Source organism: Rhincodon typus, chromosome 26 (assembly GCF_021869965.1).
Source record: "Rhincodon typus isolate 14 chromosome 26, sRhiTyp1.1, whole genome shotgun sequence".
Lineage (NCBI taxonomy): Eukaryota > Metazoa > Chordata > Chondrichthyes > Orectolobiformes > Rhincodontidae > Rhincodon > Rhincodon typus.
The window spans coordinates 39,265,606-39,283,440 of record NC_063357.1 but is presented as its reverse complement, the minus strand read 5'-3'; positions in this window follow the sequence as shown (position 1 = coordinate 39,283,440).

Sequence of the window (17,835 nt, the reverse complement as noted above, 5' to 3'; positions counted from 1 at the left end):
TCCTTCTCAGATGTGGTCACTTGCCCAAGTCTCTGAAGAAAATTCTCTGATGACTGAATAAAAACTGAAAGGACTGCGGATGCTGTCAATCAGGAACAAAAATAGAAGTTGCTGGAAAAGCTCAGCAGCTCTGACTTTTTTCTTCACAGACGCTGCCAGATCTACTGAGCTTCTCCAGCAACTTCTGGTTTTGTTCCTGTGTACAATGAGTGATTTCTGTTCACGATAATGCTACTATTGCAAACAAACAATTCCCTTTGATATAAAAAGAACACACCCGCTGACACTCTTTCAAATGAGCGATGTAATGTACCAATGTAAGGACACTGACACCTGTGATAAATATCCTCATTGCTTTCCACAGCCTCCCCCTTTGGAGTTTCCTGCCTTTGTGGTATTTTTGGTTCCTGTTTTACTGTTAAACTGAGGAGGTTTGACCTGTCGTCTCCAACTCCTGCAAACATCTATTGTCACTCTTAGGATGCGCTTAGATGCATGAAGGATTGCGGAATGTTTCTTTAGGATTCCAGTACCAATTCCTGCCTGTCATAACACCTCTGTTCTTTGAAATTCCTCACTTTAACGGTTCTGACCCTTTCCCGTTGTTGAGGTTCAGTTGTCCTGTTGACTCTCTGGCATGTCTGCCCCTCCTGCCTGCCTCTTCCTCTCATACGAACCCTGTCCGAATACTTATGCAGAGGGGAATAAGGTAAAGCTTCACACCACTTGGTACATGATCATGTGTGGAATGATGTCAGATGTGGTTGGTGTGGATTGGGCAGGGGCAGCTACAGAATCAGAAACCCTTTGTACAAACTGAGACAGCTCAAGGCCCCAGAAGCAAGATGCCTCACCACCCCCACTCCGGTATAAATATATTCATTTTGAATGAACCTGCATGGACATGTTACGATACATCTCCAGTGCAAGTGGGACTGGAACCTAGACTTTCTGCTCCAGAGGTAGGGAACCTACCACAAGAACTCTGTCCCAGGTTCATATATATGCCTGCTTTGAATATTGTTCACAAGTGTTCTGGCAAGGTATACTTTAGCTTACAAAAAAGGGTTCTGAGGAAGGGTCACCGGACCCGAAACGTTATCTCTGTTTTTTCTTTCACAGATACTGCCAGACCTGCTGAGCTTTTCCAGCAACTTCTGTTTTTGTACCTGATTTACAGCATCCGCAGTTCTTTCAGTTTTTATACTTTAGTTTAACCTACTTCAGATAAAATCGGTTTTGCCGCTGGCCATCTCTGTAATAATGGACATTGGTTAGCATGTCACTGCTGACAATATAGCAGCTCCAATAACAGGAATCGACAGTGAGAGTGAGGTAATGACAATACTACTGAACTAGCAATTGCAAGCCTTGAGTTTACGCTGTGGGAATATGAGTTCAAATCCTACCAAGACAGCTGGTGGTATTTAACTTCAGTTAATAAATCTGGAATTGAGACCATGTCTGAGTCATTAAAAATCCCACCTGCTTCACTGATGCCCTCTTAGGAATCTGTATCTGCCATCCTTACCTAGCCTGTCATCCATGTGACTCCAGACCCAACAGACTCACTCTTAAATGGTCACAGCAAGTCGAAGAGCAATTAGGAATGGGCTCTGCCAGTGAAGCCCACATCCCATGAGTGAATAAATAAAAGGCAAAATGGCACGGGAGTTTGCACTGGTGCGTCGCTGGATGTGAAAGCAAGATTGATGGCTGAGGTGCACACCCCTTCAGAGTCCCAACAATCTGCCAGTGAACAACTCCATCAGTGACCACTGGGTGTAGTAGCAGGCTGCAATTAGAAACTGCTTTGCAAATGGCGTGAATCAATCTTTTTGTTTACCAGCTTGTTAAGGATGCGGGCATCGCTCTGAAAGTTGGCGTGTATTGCCTGCCCCTTGGCTGCCCTTGAGAAGATGGAGGGCATTCACCTTGAGCTGCTGCCATCTGTCTGATGTAGGAATGGCCACATGGCTGTGCGGTACGGAATTCCAGCATTTTGACACTGTGACAATAAAGGAACAGCAACACATTTCCAAACCAGGATAATGTGTGACTCTGAGGAGAATATTTCAGTGAGGTAAAGGATGGATCTACCTTTTGGAACCTAATAATTTGATGAATGAAAATAAGTTGTGGGACTATAATCAGCCGATCAAGTTTCACCTCCGTCAAGCTGTGAAAGGATCAAAACACTTTCTCTTCTGAAGACTAGATACTCAATAGCAACTCAGCCTGCTTGTACAAATACTGTGAACTGTCCTCTAAGGAAAGACACACTGGAATTCCAGTCCAGAGAAGGTCCATTAGACTGACCCCAGACAAGGAGAGACTGTGGAGAGATTGAATAGATTAGGCCTGTACCTGAAAGAGAGGTGACTTTATTGAAAGATTCTTCGGAGATTCGACAGAGTAGCTGTGGAAAGATTATTTCCCCTTATGAGACAGTCTAGGCCTAGAGGAATAAGTTGCCCAATTTAACTCAGAGATGAGGATGAATTTCTCTAAGAATTTAGTGAAACTGTGGAACTCTTTACCGCAGGGGGCTTTCAAGGTTGGGTCATCAAGCTTTTGATTTGATTTGATTTGATTTGATTTATTATTGTCATATGTACCAAGAGACAGTGTCAGTTTTGTGGGCTAACCAGACAAATCATACCTTACGTCAGTACAGCAGGGTGATTGAACAGAATGCAGAATATAGTGTGACAGCTGCAGAGGAGGTACAGAGAAAGATCAACTCTAATATATGAGAGGTCCTTTCATAAGTCTGATAACAGCGGGGAAGAAGCTGTTCCTGAATCTGTTGGCACATGTTTTCAAACCTTCGCCTCTTCTGCCAGATGGCAGAGGTTGGAAGAGAGTATCACGGGGGTGGGAGGGGTCTTTGATTATGTTGGCTGCTTTCCCAAGGCAGCGGCAAGTGTTGACAGTGTCAATAGACGGAGGGCTGGTTCAAGGCTGAGAGTTTTAATCAGTAAGAGAATCGAGGATTATGGGGAAAAGGCAGGAAAGTGGAGTAGACGATTGTCCAATCAGCCATGACCTCATCAAATGGCAGAGCAGATTCAATGGGCTACTTCTGCTCCTGTATCTTATGGTCTACAGGGCTGATTAGTTCATATCGATCGACTGTTCAACATTGTAGACATTAGAGGCAAGTGCAAATCTAAGTCTCACTCCCCATACAGGCATGACCATTTTGTAGCAGGAGATCACTGGTCAGAATGAAAGAAGACAGAAGAATGGGAAACAAAAAAATGGTTTTCACATTATCACCCTGTCCCAAAACATTTTGCAACTAATGAAATGCTTTGGGAAGTGTTACTGTTACAGTCGTATAGGATACAAGACAACCAACTGGTGCACAGCAAGCTCCCATACAACAAGCTCATGAAGTCGTGATTTGCTTTAGTGAGGTAAAAGATCCTGTGTCAGAGAACAGGGCATTTTTCCTGGGGTCCAGGCCAATGCTTATCCCTCATACAATGTCTCAAACAGGTGATCCGGTCACTAGGTGTATTGTTGTTTGTGGGATCTCGTTGTTCCAAAATGTGTCTGCTACAAGTCTTGAATTACACGTTGAATGTTAGTTTAAGGCTGTAAAGGGAATTTTAGGAATACAAGTCTTTCTTTGTTCTGCGTAAGAAACCGTCTGGATTGTCAACAATGGAACGACTCTTGGAAAAAAAAGCCCCAGCATTTTACAGGTTCCATTTTAAAACCTGGACTGATTCAAGAATGGATTTTGAAAGAATGAACTTTGTTTGTGGCAGGGTTAGTCGACGGCTCAGGGTGGTCAGGGTCAGGAAGCTGTATCTCTGCAGAATGGGGAGTGGGTCCCAGTCAGTCCTGCAGGCCCAGTGTAACCAGTCTGAGGGGAACATGAGGAGACAGTCAGGGATCTGTAAAGAGATCAGCCAGGAGTCTGGTCACTCATCATCCAGGGCTGTCTGGTTACATCAGTCAAGGAATAGGTCATTGAGAGACCTAGGGGCCAGGCCACTAAGTGTCGGTGTCGGGAATGGGGTTGGTGAGTGGTTGGTTATCAGAGGTCACTGCTGCAGGAGGGGGCCTGAGCAACTTAATTGTGGGGATTCGACTCAGAATACTTGGATGCAGAGATCAGTTATCTCAGCTCCAGGATATTTCTGCTGGAGTCCCTCAGGGTAGTGTCCTAGGCCCAAGCATCTTCAGCTGCTTCATCAATGACCTTCCCTCCATTATAAGGTCAGAAGTGGGGATGTTCGCCGATGATTGCACAATGTTCAGTACCATTCGTGATTCCTCAGATACTGAAGCAGTCCATGTTCAAATGCAACAAGATCTGGACAATATCCAGGCTTGGGCTGACAAGTGGCAAGTGACATCAGCGCCACACAAATGCCAGGCTATGACCATCACCAATAAGAGACAATCTAATCACCGCCCCTTGACATTCAATGATGTTACCATCACTGAATCCCCCACTATCAACATTCTGGTGGTTTATCATTGACCAGTAACTCAACTGGACTCACCACATAAACACAGTGGCTACAAGATCAGGCCAGAAGCTGGGAATTCTGTGGTAAGTAACTCACTTCCTGACTCCCCAAAGCCTCTCCACTATCTGCAAGGCATGAGATAGGAGTGTGATGGAATACTCCCCACTCGCCTGGATGAGTGCAGCCCCAACAACACTCAAGAAGCTTGACACCATCCAGGACAAAGCAGCCCGCTTGATCAGCACTACATCCACAAACATTCATTCCCTCACCACCAGTACCATCTACAAAATGCACTACATACGTTTACCAAGGATCCTCAGACAGCACCTTCCAAACGCATGACCACTCCCAGCAAGAAGGACAAATGCAGCAGAAACATGGGAACACCATTTCCTGCATGTTCCCCTCCCAGCCACTTACCATCCTGACTTGGAAATATATCTCCATTCTTTCCTTGTTGCTGGGTCAAAATACTGGAATTCCCTCCCTAAGGGCATTGAACCACAGCACATGGACCGACTTGGTTCAAGAAGGCAGCTCACCACCACCTTCTCAAGGGCAACTCGCGAGAGGCAATAAATGCTGGGCCCAGCTAGCGACGCCCACATCCCACAAATAAATTTTAAAAATTCACACTTAGAGCATAACTTGTAAAATCGGAGGTGATTGAGTGATCTAGCACTATCTTTATCCTCCACTAATATTCTCCCCGCCCCACACCCTACCCCTCCACTCCATCCCCCACCATCACCCCGATCAATCCCACCGTCCCTCTCTTGAATCTTTGACAAAACTTTTGCAATTCTAATTATCGGCCTCAAACTGAACCATAAATCTATCTCTTTCTTTCCGATTCAAATCGATACACTATAAGCATTTGCAGAATTTTCCAATTACATATAAGATTGCAGGAATTCGTGGCTTCCCTTCAACACCTCTTGGTTTGCAGTCAGATCAAACTGTAGCCAAAACACACTGCTGAAGATGTTCAAACTCCTCCAGCTAGCCTGTGGTTTGACAGTGAGCCAATGGGGTGAATTTGGGTGAATTACTTTGGTAAACATTTCCATGTAAAGGAATAGCGATGGTAGTGGTGTTAGGGCAAATATGAGAAAGTAACTGAGCTGCTGAGTGTTTCAATATTACTTGAATATTTTGGGGCTTACCCTTTGACGTGAAGCCTGCCCAATAAATAACTTGCCCATTCAACATGTGATTTTAGTCAAGTGAGCCTGAATGCTGAGGGCCCACCTCATTTCTACAACACACATGAATATCATCACATTTTCCTATTGTGCAGGCAAACTAATAAAGTCTGCTGTGTTTACGTAAAATAATAAATCCTGCCACTGTGCACTTTGAAGAGCTATTTGCTCTAGTGCAATACTTTTTGTGCCACCAACAGGCAAAAGCAGATTCTGGCTTCCGAGAGCAATGCAGAAAGTTGTGACATTTCTAGCAGCGTGCAGAATGCCTGGATAAACCAAGAAAAAGCTGTAGGTGTATGGAAGCACAGTCAGTACTGGAAAGGAAATGACATGACATGGATGTGAACCTACGTAAATGTCGTAGAGCTGTAGAGCATGGAAACAGACCCTTCGGTCCAACTTGTCCATGCTGACCAGATATCCTAAATTAATCTAGTCCCATTTGCCAGCATTTAGCCCGTATCCCTCTAAACCTTTCCTATTCATATACCCATCCAGATGCCTTTTAAATGCTGTAATTGTACCAGCCTCCACCACTTCCTCTGGCAGCTCATTCCAAACATGCACCACCCTCTGCGTGAAAGAGTTGCCCCTTAGGTCCCTTTTAAATCCTTCCCCCCTCATCTTAAACCTCTAACTTTTGACTTCCCTACCCTGGGAAAAAGATCTATCCATGGCCCTCATGATTTTGTAAATTAAGGTCATCCCTCAGCCTCCGACGGTCCAGGGAAAATAGCCCTCTCCCTATAGCTCAAACCCTCCAACCCTAGCAGCATCCTTGTAAATCTTTTCTGAATCCTTTCAAGTTTAACAACATCTTTCCTGTAGCAGGGAGACCAGAACTGAATGTAGTATTCCAAAAGTGACATAACCAATGCTCTATATAGCCACAACATGACCTCCCAACTCCTATACTCAATGTACTGACCAATAAATGCAATAAGTTTTCATCCAAAAGGCAAGTGGGGATAAGGATATGGGGGAGGAGGAGGTGGGGCTGCAGTGTAAGGAGATGTGCTTCTTGACACCTAGTTGCTCTGTAAACTCTAGCTTCATGAGGGAAGACTCCAACCAAGATCATAGTACCACTCATTAAAATCACCAAATAACTTGTAGATCTCACCGGAAGTGTTAATCCTCTCAAGTACTGTCACTCTGCACACTGTTCTTCTATCTCACATGGTATAATTACGACAACGACAAACGTTAACAGCACAACTAAACAGCTTGTTTTTCCAATTTAGGAAAATGCCTGAAATTTGCAATGTCAGTATTTGTATGGAGTCAATGTTGAAATGTCCTTCTTAATAACATGTGGGGACTTGTGACAGCATTAAATGAGATATCCTACTAGACATTATCCCAGCCAGCAAGGCATTGCTTGGGGGCGCCACACCCCAGACTCCTAGTACGCCATTCCTGGATGACAGTCCTGTCTCATGAATGAAGCTTGACGTAGGGGACCGAGCGGCTATGAGAATCCTCAACATTGACTCAGGACACTATGAATTCTCACAGCGTCAACTCAAACACAGTCAAGGAACGAGCTTGCTGATGGCCAACCAGAGATGTTCCTCAGCTGTGGAAGTGCTCCTCTGTGTTTAACACCACTTAGAAGAAACAATGAGGATGGCAATGATCCAGAGAGGAGTCTGGGTCTGGGCGCTTCAAAGCTTGGGAGTCCAAAACTAAACAGTGTATGTTTAAGGGGAGAGGGGAAAGATTTAAAAGGGAACTGAGGGGCAACTTTCTCACACAGAGGGTGGAGTGTATATGGGACGAGCTGCCAGAGGAAGTGGTAGAAGTGAGTACAATTACAACATTTAAAAGACATTTGAACTGGTACGTGAATATGACAGTTTTGGAGTGATATGGGCCAAACACAGGCAAATGGGGACTAGCTCAGTTAGGAAACCTGGTCGTGTTGGGCCGAAGGGTCTGCTTCTGTGCTGTATGACTCTACGGCTCTATGATAGCTGTACTATCATCGAGCTAAGTGGCTGGATTCATGAACAGATTGAGTAGCTCAGAACTGGGCATCTATGAGGCACCATTGGAAAAGCATTCAACCACAATCTGTAACCTTCTTGGTCCAATATATTACTCACTCCACCATTACTATCAAGGCAGGTTCACTGGGTGCAGTGGGTACAGGAACACTGCCAGGCATTCCTAACGCTAAGGTGACAATGTGATGACACTACAGTCCAGGACTAAAGCAGGGGCACTCTGTGGTATATGGAGCCAAGCCATCCCACAGTCAACAGATTAGATCAAAGCTCTGCAGTCAGATTGTGAATTGTGGTGGATAATTGGATATAACCAGAGGAGAAGGCTCTACAAAATTCCCCAATCTTAATGATGGCAGCCCAGAACATCAGTGCAAAAAAACAAGGCTTACTGCATTGGCAATAATCTTAACCAGAGTGGATGATTCAACCCAGCCTTTTCCTGAGGTCCCAGCAGCAGGGATGCAAGTCTCCCCTGAATTTGATTCACTCCACGTGACATCAAGAAATGGCTGGAGGCACCAATTACTGCAAAGGGTATTGGCCCTGACAACATTCAGGCAAAAGTATTGCAGGGTTGTGATCCCGTATTAGCTGTGCCACTAGCCACGCAGGTGACTATACAGCTACAACACTGGCTCCTACTTGACATTATGAAACAATGGCGTAGGTGTGACCTATATACAAAAAGCAAGACAAATCCAGCCTAGCCAATTACCACCCCATCTGTCTACTCTAGATCATCAGCAAAGTGGTAGAATGTGTCATTGACTGTTAAGTGGCACTTACTCAGAAATAACCCATTCATCAACACACAGTTTGCACTTCACCAGGTCCACTCAGTTCCTGACTTCATTCCACCTTTAGTTAAAACAAGGACAAAGAACTAAACTCCAGAGCTGAGATAAGAGTGACTGCTTTGAAGTCATTGGGTATCAAGGTGCAAACTCTCCAGTGGTTGGAGTCATGCTGTCTCACAGTGCCAGGGACTTGGGTACAATCCTAGCCCTGGGTGACTTTGTCGAGTTTGCTGTAGGAAGAACATCTGCACATATTGTTAAACCTGGATTCCTTTAATCCCCTCTAGACTCCCTCTGTTGGTATATGTCTATGGCACCTTTATGTAAACAAATGCACAATGCAATTTTTGATAAACTACAGGCAGTAATATCCAGAGATCTGAGCTCACAATGTCGGCTGGCATTCCAGAAAATCGTTTGCAAATTGGTAGAGATATTGTCGTAGATTTCATTTAAATGCTCATGTTTGTGATTTCTTTTCTGTCTAGTGCAGACCTGGGATTTCTCTTTGGCTGTGCCTTGATTCAGTTGGTAGCAATCTTTAATGAGTCATTGGGGTTATGGGTTCAAATCCTACACCAGGACTTGAACGTGTGATTTAGAGTGACATTCAAATGCAGGACTAGGTGACTGCCGTATTGTTAGAGGTGCCACATTATAGTTATGTCCACCATCTGAATCATAGAATCCCTACAGGTTGGAAGCAGGCCATTCAGCCCATCGAGTCCACACTGACCCAGACCTATCCACTCCCACCCCATCCCTGTAAACCTATCTATCCCATGGCTAATCCACCGAGCCTGCACATCCCTGGATGCTATGGGCAACTTAACATGGCCAACAGACTTAACCTGCACATCTTTGGACTGTGGGAGGAAACCAGAGCAAGCAGAGGAAATCCGGGCAGACACGGGGAAAATGTGCAACTCTTCACAGACAGTTGCCCGAGGCTGGAATTCAACCCAAGCCCCTGGTAAACACTGACCCACAGGGCTGCTCTCTAAATGGATATGGATATAAAAGATCAGATTGCATGAGTCTGGAGGTAGAGCACTCTACTCTACTCCTAACAGTTCAACTCTTCAGCTGAACAGCAAGATTCAACTAATTGGATTTCTATAATAATCTGACTTTTATGATTAGTTCTTCATGCGTTCATAATCAGATTTTACTGAATTCACGTTTCACTTTATTGTACAGCGTGAAGTGTAATCATCAACAAGGTTACCAGTTCATAAATTGTCAAAAGGTTCATTAACTTTCACATCGGGAAAAACTGCATCCGACACAACCCTGGAATTTCCCAGCACTAAATCACAGTCGAGAGTAGTGGTTATACTTCTACCTCCTTAATCTCCTCCATCCCCTCATCCCTCACCTCGTCTTCCCCTCATTCAGCCTCCATCTCCCCATTTCTTATCTCACCATCTCCTCTTCCATTGCCTCTCCCCTCCTGCACACCATAATTCCCCCTCATTCACCCTCCTCCCATTCCAAAGTCTTTACTCCCCCAACTTCCTCTAATCTATTCACATCTATTTTCACTGGATTCAAGAGTTTTACTGACATCATCCAGTTATCAGGCACTGAATGGCCTCCTAAATGACGTCTTCAAGTCGTAGGCACACACTCGTAATGAGGTGAAAGTGCTAAGGCAGCCATATTGGTAAAGGTTAGAAGGTCCATGTCCCTTGCTGATGCAGTAAGCAACATAAGATTGGACTCCCCTGAACTTTTGCCTGGGTGGAAATCCAGGTTAAAAATGGCTTCATGGGTGCTCACTAAAGGATCTTTTGCAAGCCACAAGTTTCATGTTGAAAACGTGCATACCTGAAAATGGAGGCACAAGGGAGCAGGATTGCTCCCACCACCTAACCTACATTTGATGAAGGCCCACCCTCATTGGTCATTGAGAGCACCATTTCCTGCTCCCTTGTTATTAGTAATCCCAGGGCTACTGCTGGTTTTAAGCTATTCTTGTCTTCTCACTCCTGCGTTGTCAGCTCCTGGCAGCACAAGACTGAACACCCCTCAGGTCACCCCATTCTAAAGCAGGATTGTACCCTGCATCCTGGCACTGAGGGAAACAATTTTCCCAATTCTGTCAATTCCCTGTGCTGTGGAACGCCACACACCCGGCCATTTCTCACCAGCTTAGCCTCGTCGTTGGGAGGTTTTGGTTCACAAAGCAGAATGACACCAAACATTTGAGTCTCAGTTCCCACCCAGGCTGAAATCAACATGTAGGCGCTACATTCTCGACCTCGCCTGAGGTGTAGTGACCCTTAGGTTAAACTAACTGTCCGCCACTAACTGCGAGAGCAGACTATAGTGACTTGCACTTCATTTCCTTGATTTATCCAGGCTACCCATCAAATGTAGACTTCTTAAAATCAATGCGTCTTAAATCTTTCCTCCCACTGTCACCTTATTTTGAGGTCAAATATCACATGACACCACATTATAGCCTAACAGGTTTATTTGAAAACGCACACTTCCTCAGGCATAGAGTGAGAGAGATGGTATAAGATACAGAATTTATTAGCAGAAAGGTAGCAGCCCTAAAGCTGGTCGGTTCGTGTTGAATCTTTAGTCTGCTAGGAAGGAGATCACTGACTGAAGTGCAAAATCCAGATTCCTTTCCAGTCATTGTCCTGAGATAATTAAAAGTTTTATCAATGTATACAGGAGATGACGTCTCAGTTCAGACAATGCATTTTAGGTGTGAGGTCTTGCTTAGAATCTGTCCATGTTTTAAACTGGGGTCAGGTTCTATTTTTTTGAGCAAAAGAGAGTGTATCTGCAACTGCACAAACATCTTGGATAAAATAATTCACGTATGTGTCTGTGTCCTTGTACGTACGTGTGTGTGTGTGTTTGTTTGTGTGTGGGTGAGTGTGCGGGTATGTGTGGGTGTGTGTGGGTGTGTGCGTGTGAGTGTATGTGTGTGTGAGTGTGTGTGTGGGTGAGTGTGGGTGTGTGTGTGTGTGGGTGTGTGTGTGCGTGTTGGTGAGTGTTTGTGTGTGTGTGTGTGTGTGTGTGTGTAAGTGTGTGTGTGCGTGCGTGAGAATGTGTGTGTTGGTGAGTGTGAGTGGGTGAGTGTGTGTGTGCATGTGTGAGTGTGTGTGTTAGTGATGTGTATGTGTGTGTGTCTGTGTGTGTGCGTGTTTGTGTGTGGGTGAATGTGTTTGTGTGTGGGTGAGTATGCGTTTGTGTGTGTGTGTTGTGTGTATGTGTTGTGTGTGTGTGTCTGTGTCTGTATATGTACATGTGTGCGTATGAGAGAGAGAGAGAGAGAGAGAAAGAGAGAGAGTGTGTGTGTGTGCATGTGTTTGTGTTTGAGACAGTGAGTGTGAGGGAGCGTATGTATGTGGGAGAGACACTACAGGGGTCATGGACATTCAAGCCTCTTATCTTGGGATAAGCATCCTCCAAGGTAGACTTTGAGATACACAACAATGCAAAATCGCTGAGCGGAGGCTGACAGCCACGTTCAGTACCCATGAAGACAATCTAAACCAGGATCTTGGGTTTGTGTCCCGCTACAGGTGACCCCACCACACTATACACACACACACACACGCACACACACACGGTGGGCGGGGGAGTTGGGTCTGGGTTGAGTTGGTCTTCCGAGGGTCAGCGTGGACTCGATGGACCGAGTGGCCTCTTTCCACACTGTAGGGCTTCAATGATTCTATGAACATTAACAAAAAGGAAAAGGATGAAAAGAAAGACGGACTAGTTCAAAATGGAATAGAAAAGGGAAATAACACAGCCCCAGTGCCTGTGGGCTCTCGGCAGTACTTTCATTGCAACAATGTGCGTAAATTGGAACATTTTCTGGGGTGTTTCTATTCAGATCATTGTGTGTTAATTGTCTATATATAGCTGCAGCAGGGAGACAGCTCCTCCCGATTCACGCACAGACCCACCAAACAAGCGAACACCACACCAAGTCCTTCACTCTCTTTGGGATAAACAAAGACGCCAATGCTTTGTGCAATGAAGTGGACTGAACAGGAAAAGCGAACACAAATCCCAGGATATTATTAATGATTCTGGCAGCATCTGTGGAGAGAAATCAGAGTTAACGTTTCTGAGGAACAATTCTGAGGAAGGGTCACCCGATCCGGAACGTTAACTCTGATTACTCTCCGCAGATGCTGACAGGCCTGCTGAGCTTTTCCAGCAATTTCTGTCTTGGTTTCTGATTTCCAGCATCCACAGTTCTTTTGGTTTTCATTATTAGTGATTATCCTGAAGCAAGCTTGTATTTTAATCTAGCAGGCCAAGCAGCATCAGAGGAGCAGGAAGGCTGACGTTTCGGGCCTTTCTGATGAATCAGAAAGGCCCGAAACGTCAGCCTTCCTGCTCCTCTGATGCTGCTTGGCCTGCTGTGTTCATCCAGCTCTACACCTTGTTATCTCAGACTCTCCGGCATCTGCAGTTCCTACTATCTCTGATTGTATTTTAATCTCTCATTTTTGTCACTAGCCGTGGTATTTATTGTATCTGGGCGCTTTCTGACAAGTGATTCCATTCATAGACGGAGGACAGAGGTCTGAACATTCTCCAGGAACTAAACTCCAGGAAGATGCTCTGCTAATCTCAGAGCTGGCTTCAGGAAGCAAACGCTTCCAGCCACACAAGAGGGCAGCCCATAAACCAAATCTCAGCTTCAAAAACATAGAAGACATTTGCAAATTGGCATAGGTCATTTAATTCTAACGTTCATTCCAACACCCCATATAGACATTTATTGCAGTCTCTGATAGAGTTCTGGTCTAAATGTTGACTGAATACAGACAGCAAGGGGTTGTAGGTTCAGCACCTTAGACTGTAGCTCAGCAACTCCAAGTCAAAGGTTCGAGATACTGCTGAGCGTAGTGAGGGGATGGGCGAGTTACCTGGACATTTTCAGGAGGCAGTTATGCCCCCTTAGGAAATGGAGGACTTGAGAATCAGTCAATAGTCAGGGTTGGGAGGCTGTGAGTCCGAGATGGGGAAGTTGTGGGGGGAATCCAGCAGGTAAAAATTGAGAAGTCTCTGGTTTGGGCTTCCAAAGACAGGCATGAGACGCTTGCTTCCAATGTGGATGAGTGAGGGGTGGCTCAGTGATCAGTATTTCTGCCTCACAGCACCAGGGACCTGGGTTCAATTCCATCCTCAGGTGACTGTGTGGAGTTTGCGCATTCTCCCTGTGGCTGTGTGGTTTTACTCGAGGTGCTCTGGTTTTCTCCCGCAGTCCAAAGATGTGCAGGTTAGGTGGATTGGCTGTGCTAAACTGCCCATAGTGTCCAGGGATGGGGAAGTTAGATTGATTAGTCATGGGAAATGCAGGGTTACAGGAATAGGGTGACCGTGGGTGGGTTGCTCTTTGGAGGGTTGGTGTGGACTTGATGGGCCAAATGGCCTGCTTCCACACTGTAGGGATTCTATGATTTAAGTGCTGAAAGTGGAAAGGAGGTGATACTGATAGGGTGAGTGTGGTCAGGGGATGGCCACTGTACTGTGTTACGCATGTCATGTTAGCGTTAAGGACATCACTAATGGCTGTAGCAGGGAGGAGAGGATACTATTGTGCTCCAAATACTCAGAATGATGCTCTGCTAAGAGTTAGGCTCCAAATTCAAAGGCAGGATATGAAAAAGGTGATCATCTCTGGATGGTTTTCTTCAGCACAGTAGCAGCAGCAGTGTGTACAATATAAAACACGCACTGTAGCAACTCACCAACGCTCCTTCGACAGCACCTTCCAAACTGAAGACCTCGAACATCTGGGTGAGGGGAGGGTCCAGCAAATAATAGCCCAATTGGAACACCACCAGTGCCCTCCAAGCCACGTACAAAGCCTTCATGTCACTGGGGGCCAAGCAGCTGCCCCTACGCAAGGCAAATGCATCATCACCTTCTCCAGGGCAATTAGGGATGGCCATTAAGTGCTGGCCTATCTTGTGGCTCCCACTCCCCAATTAAAAACTAAACACTTTCGAACTAGGACCCATTTATGACGGTGATGAGGAGAAATTTCTTCATAATTCCACCATGAACATCAAGTGCAAGATGGGAAGGCCAAGTTACTGGCTGAACTTAAAGAAATTGATGGATTTCTAGGGTATGGGGCTGATTATCCATTTCAGCTCCAATCATATTGAATGGCACAGCAGGCTTGATATACCATATGTCCTACTCTTGTCTGTATTTTCCCCATGTTTCCATCTTTATAACTGACTGCTTCCCAAAAATCTCTCCCATTGCCCTGTTGCACAAACTCAAATGCCTAATCACTGGACACTGTGCACAAAAGATGGTTGAGTGCTCAGCCACCATCACGCTGGCAGGCATCATTGCCAGGTAATGGCCAGCAACAGAATGGGAATACTCCAACTTCCACCAAGCTATTATGAACTTTTTAAAAAAATATATACATTGATGGGTTGAGGGTATCACTAGCTAGGCCAGCACTTATTGCCCAGGGGGCAGTTAAGAGTTGAAACACATTGCTTTGGGTCTGGAGTCATATGCAGGACAGACCAGGTAAGGATGACAGTTTCCTTCCTTCAAAAGGACATTAGTGAAGCAGATGGGCTTTTCCAACAATCAACAATGGTCATTATTAGATGCTTAATTCCAGATTTCAGTTTTATTTTGAATTCCATCTGCCGCAGTGGGATTCGAAGCCCAGTCTGCAGAACATTACCTGGGTCTCTGGAAGAACAACCTTGCCTAAATTCTGTATGTGCAACACACCAAATAAGAAAAAAAAACAAGCAGAATCCCTCTGGCTGACCAACAATGTATACAAGATCATCACCACAGCTGGGGGTCCTGGGCTGCCTACACAAAACAGGGCTCACACTGAAGAGTGCAGTGAGAAACTGGATTCCAGGCTGGTGGGTTTGCCCCTCTGCTCGGGCATCTCTCCCTGCCCGAGAAAGAGCTGGACTAACCGAGTCAGCAGGACGGAAGGCTTTTCTCTCTCTCTTTTGAAAGGAGCACAGCCACACAATAGGCAGGAAGTTGCTTTGTTGAAGTGTCAGCCAGACATTGATGAGACTAAAAAGCTCAAATGGTATCTTCCTGTTCTGGTCAGGGAGCCTCAGTAGCAGGCAGTAGCTAATGCTGGGATTGTAGCAGGAGAGTAGGAACAGGAATCTAAATCACAGTCCCAATGCTACCGGTGGAAGTGGGGAATGGCTCATGCTACAGGAAAGAAGAGTGTTCAGCCCATCGAAATAAACAGATGAAGTCAGTATCACAGGAATAACCAGAACCTCAAATCACTCATTACTTTGAATGTAAGTTTGGGGGGAGGTGTTTAACAAACTGTTGCAGGTTACACCTCTATCCAGCTCTCATCGAGCTGTCTTGCTCCAATGAGTCAACAGGAAGTGTGGGCAGTGGCTCAGTAGTTAGCACAGCTACCTCACAGCACCAGGGACCCAGGTTCAATTCCCCTCTTGGGCGACTGTCTATGTGCAGTTTACACATTCTCCCTGTATCTGCACGGGTTCCTCTGGCTTCTTCCCTATGTGGATTGGCCATGGGAAATGCAAGGCTATAGGGATGGGTCTGAGTGGGATGGTGTGGACTTGATGGGCTGAATGGCCTGCTGCCAAACCTTTTAATGATTTTATGAACCACTGATTTTGCCAAACCAAACTCTCCACCAAAAGTTTCTGAAGAAGGGTCCCGACCTGAAACATCAGCTTTCCTGCTCCTCTGATACTGCTTGGCCTGCTGTGTTCATCCAGCTCGACACCTTATCTCCACCATGTCAAGTGCTTTCCCCAATTTTTGAAGTAATTAGTTATTGCTCAGGCACCAATTTCCAGAGATTTACTCTACATCATCAGTGGTGCTAGGGGAGGGGGGGTTGTGGGGAGAAGAGTGGGACAAGCTAAGAGGAAAAAAGGAGGGTTTGAGAATGTGCATGCAGCAAAATTGCCACGTGAAGCCTATACCAAATGTGACATTTAGATGCTTCAACTCCTTTATTCTATTCCCAAGGAGGTGGAATCAAATTGAAGTGGGGGGGGGGGGGGGGGGGCTTTAAGTTGGGGCAGGGGTCAACTGTTGGAAATCCATTTCTCACTAGATTGGCAGTGAAATTAATATCTTCCATTATACAGCAGCTTCCCATCCTCAGGATATTCAGAAGCACCTTACAGCTAATAGATTACTTTAGTGCTGTTCTGAAAGCAAGCAAGTCAATCTGCCCACAGTAAGATTCCACAAATACCATGAAATCAGGTAAAAATCTGGTTTTGAAGTTGTTTGACAGGGTGTCTTTTAGCTCTGGTTAATGTTCAGATTTAATGCTTCATGCAAAAGGCACCTCTGACAATGTTGAATTCCTCCAGAAGTGCACAGAAATAAAAATTCAGTTGGTTTAGCCAACGCCTGGATCACATTTTAAAAGCTGTCTTTGAACCCTCCAAGTTGTTTCTTTAATTTCATTCACAGGAGGTGGGCATCTCTGCCTAGGCTGGTATTTGCTGCCTAGTGGGAAACCACCATTATGGTTGGTCTGGAGTCACATGTAGGCCAGACCAGATAAGGATTGCAGTTTCCTTCCCTAAAAGGACTTTAGTGAACCAGGTGGATTTTTCTGACAACGGTTTCATGGTTACCTTAACTCTTAATTCCATATTTTATTGAATTCAAATTCCACCATCTGTCATGGCAGGGTTCAAACTTGGGTCCCCAGGACATTTAATCCAGAGACCCAGGTAAAGTCCCACAGTAATACCACTAGGCCATTGCTTTGGGGAACTGTCCATGGAATCTTGGGGCAAAAACATTTTCTCCGATGGGCTGCTGTGTACACCATATAACCTAGCTGCACACCTTCTGGGAGGTGGTGCATATTCTTCATTGGAAACTCTCAGCTCCATCTCTCATATTCAAAACAGTGCACATGGTGTGTGTGTGTGCACGAGCACGAGCATGCATGTGAGAGGACACAACATTGTTGGAATGAGTGTCATCTTTGACCAGAGGTGGAACCCACACTGCTGAACAGCACCCAACCATCCTGCCAGGCTATGGCAAAATGGGCACCCAACTGCACTCCCCATGCCCCACCAATGCAAAGGGCATTCCAGGCAAAAAGTTTGTCCAATATCACAATTCGTGGCTCACCAACAGAGACAAAAGAATCAAGAGGCATTAGCAGTAGAACTGATTTGCAATTTTATTAGCCTGTGTGCGACTACATAATGACTCACATTCAAGATAATCCATTACCGATAAAACTGTTAAGGAATGCTCCATTGTGTTAAAGAGTTCCCCACAGATACACTGAACCAGAGAGAGAGAG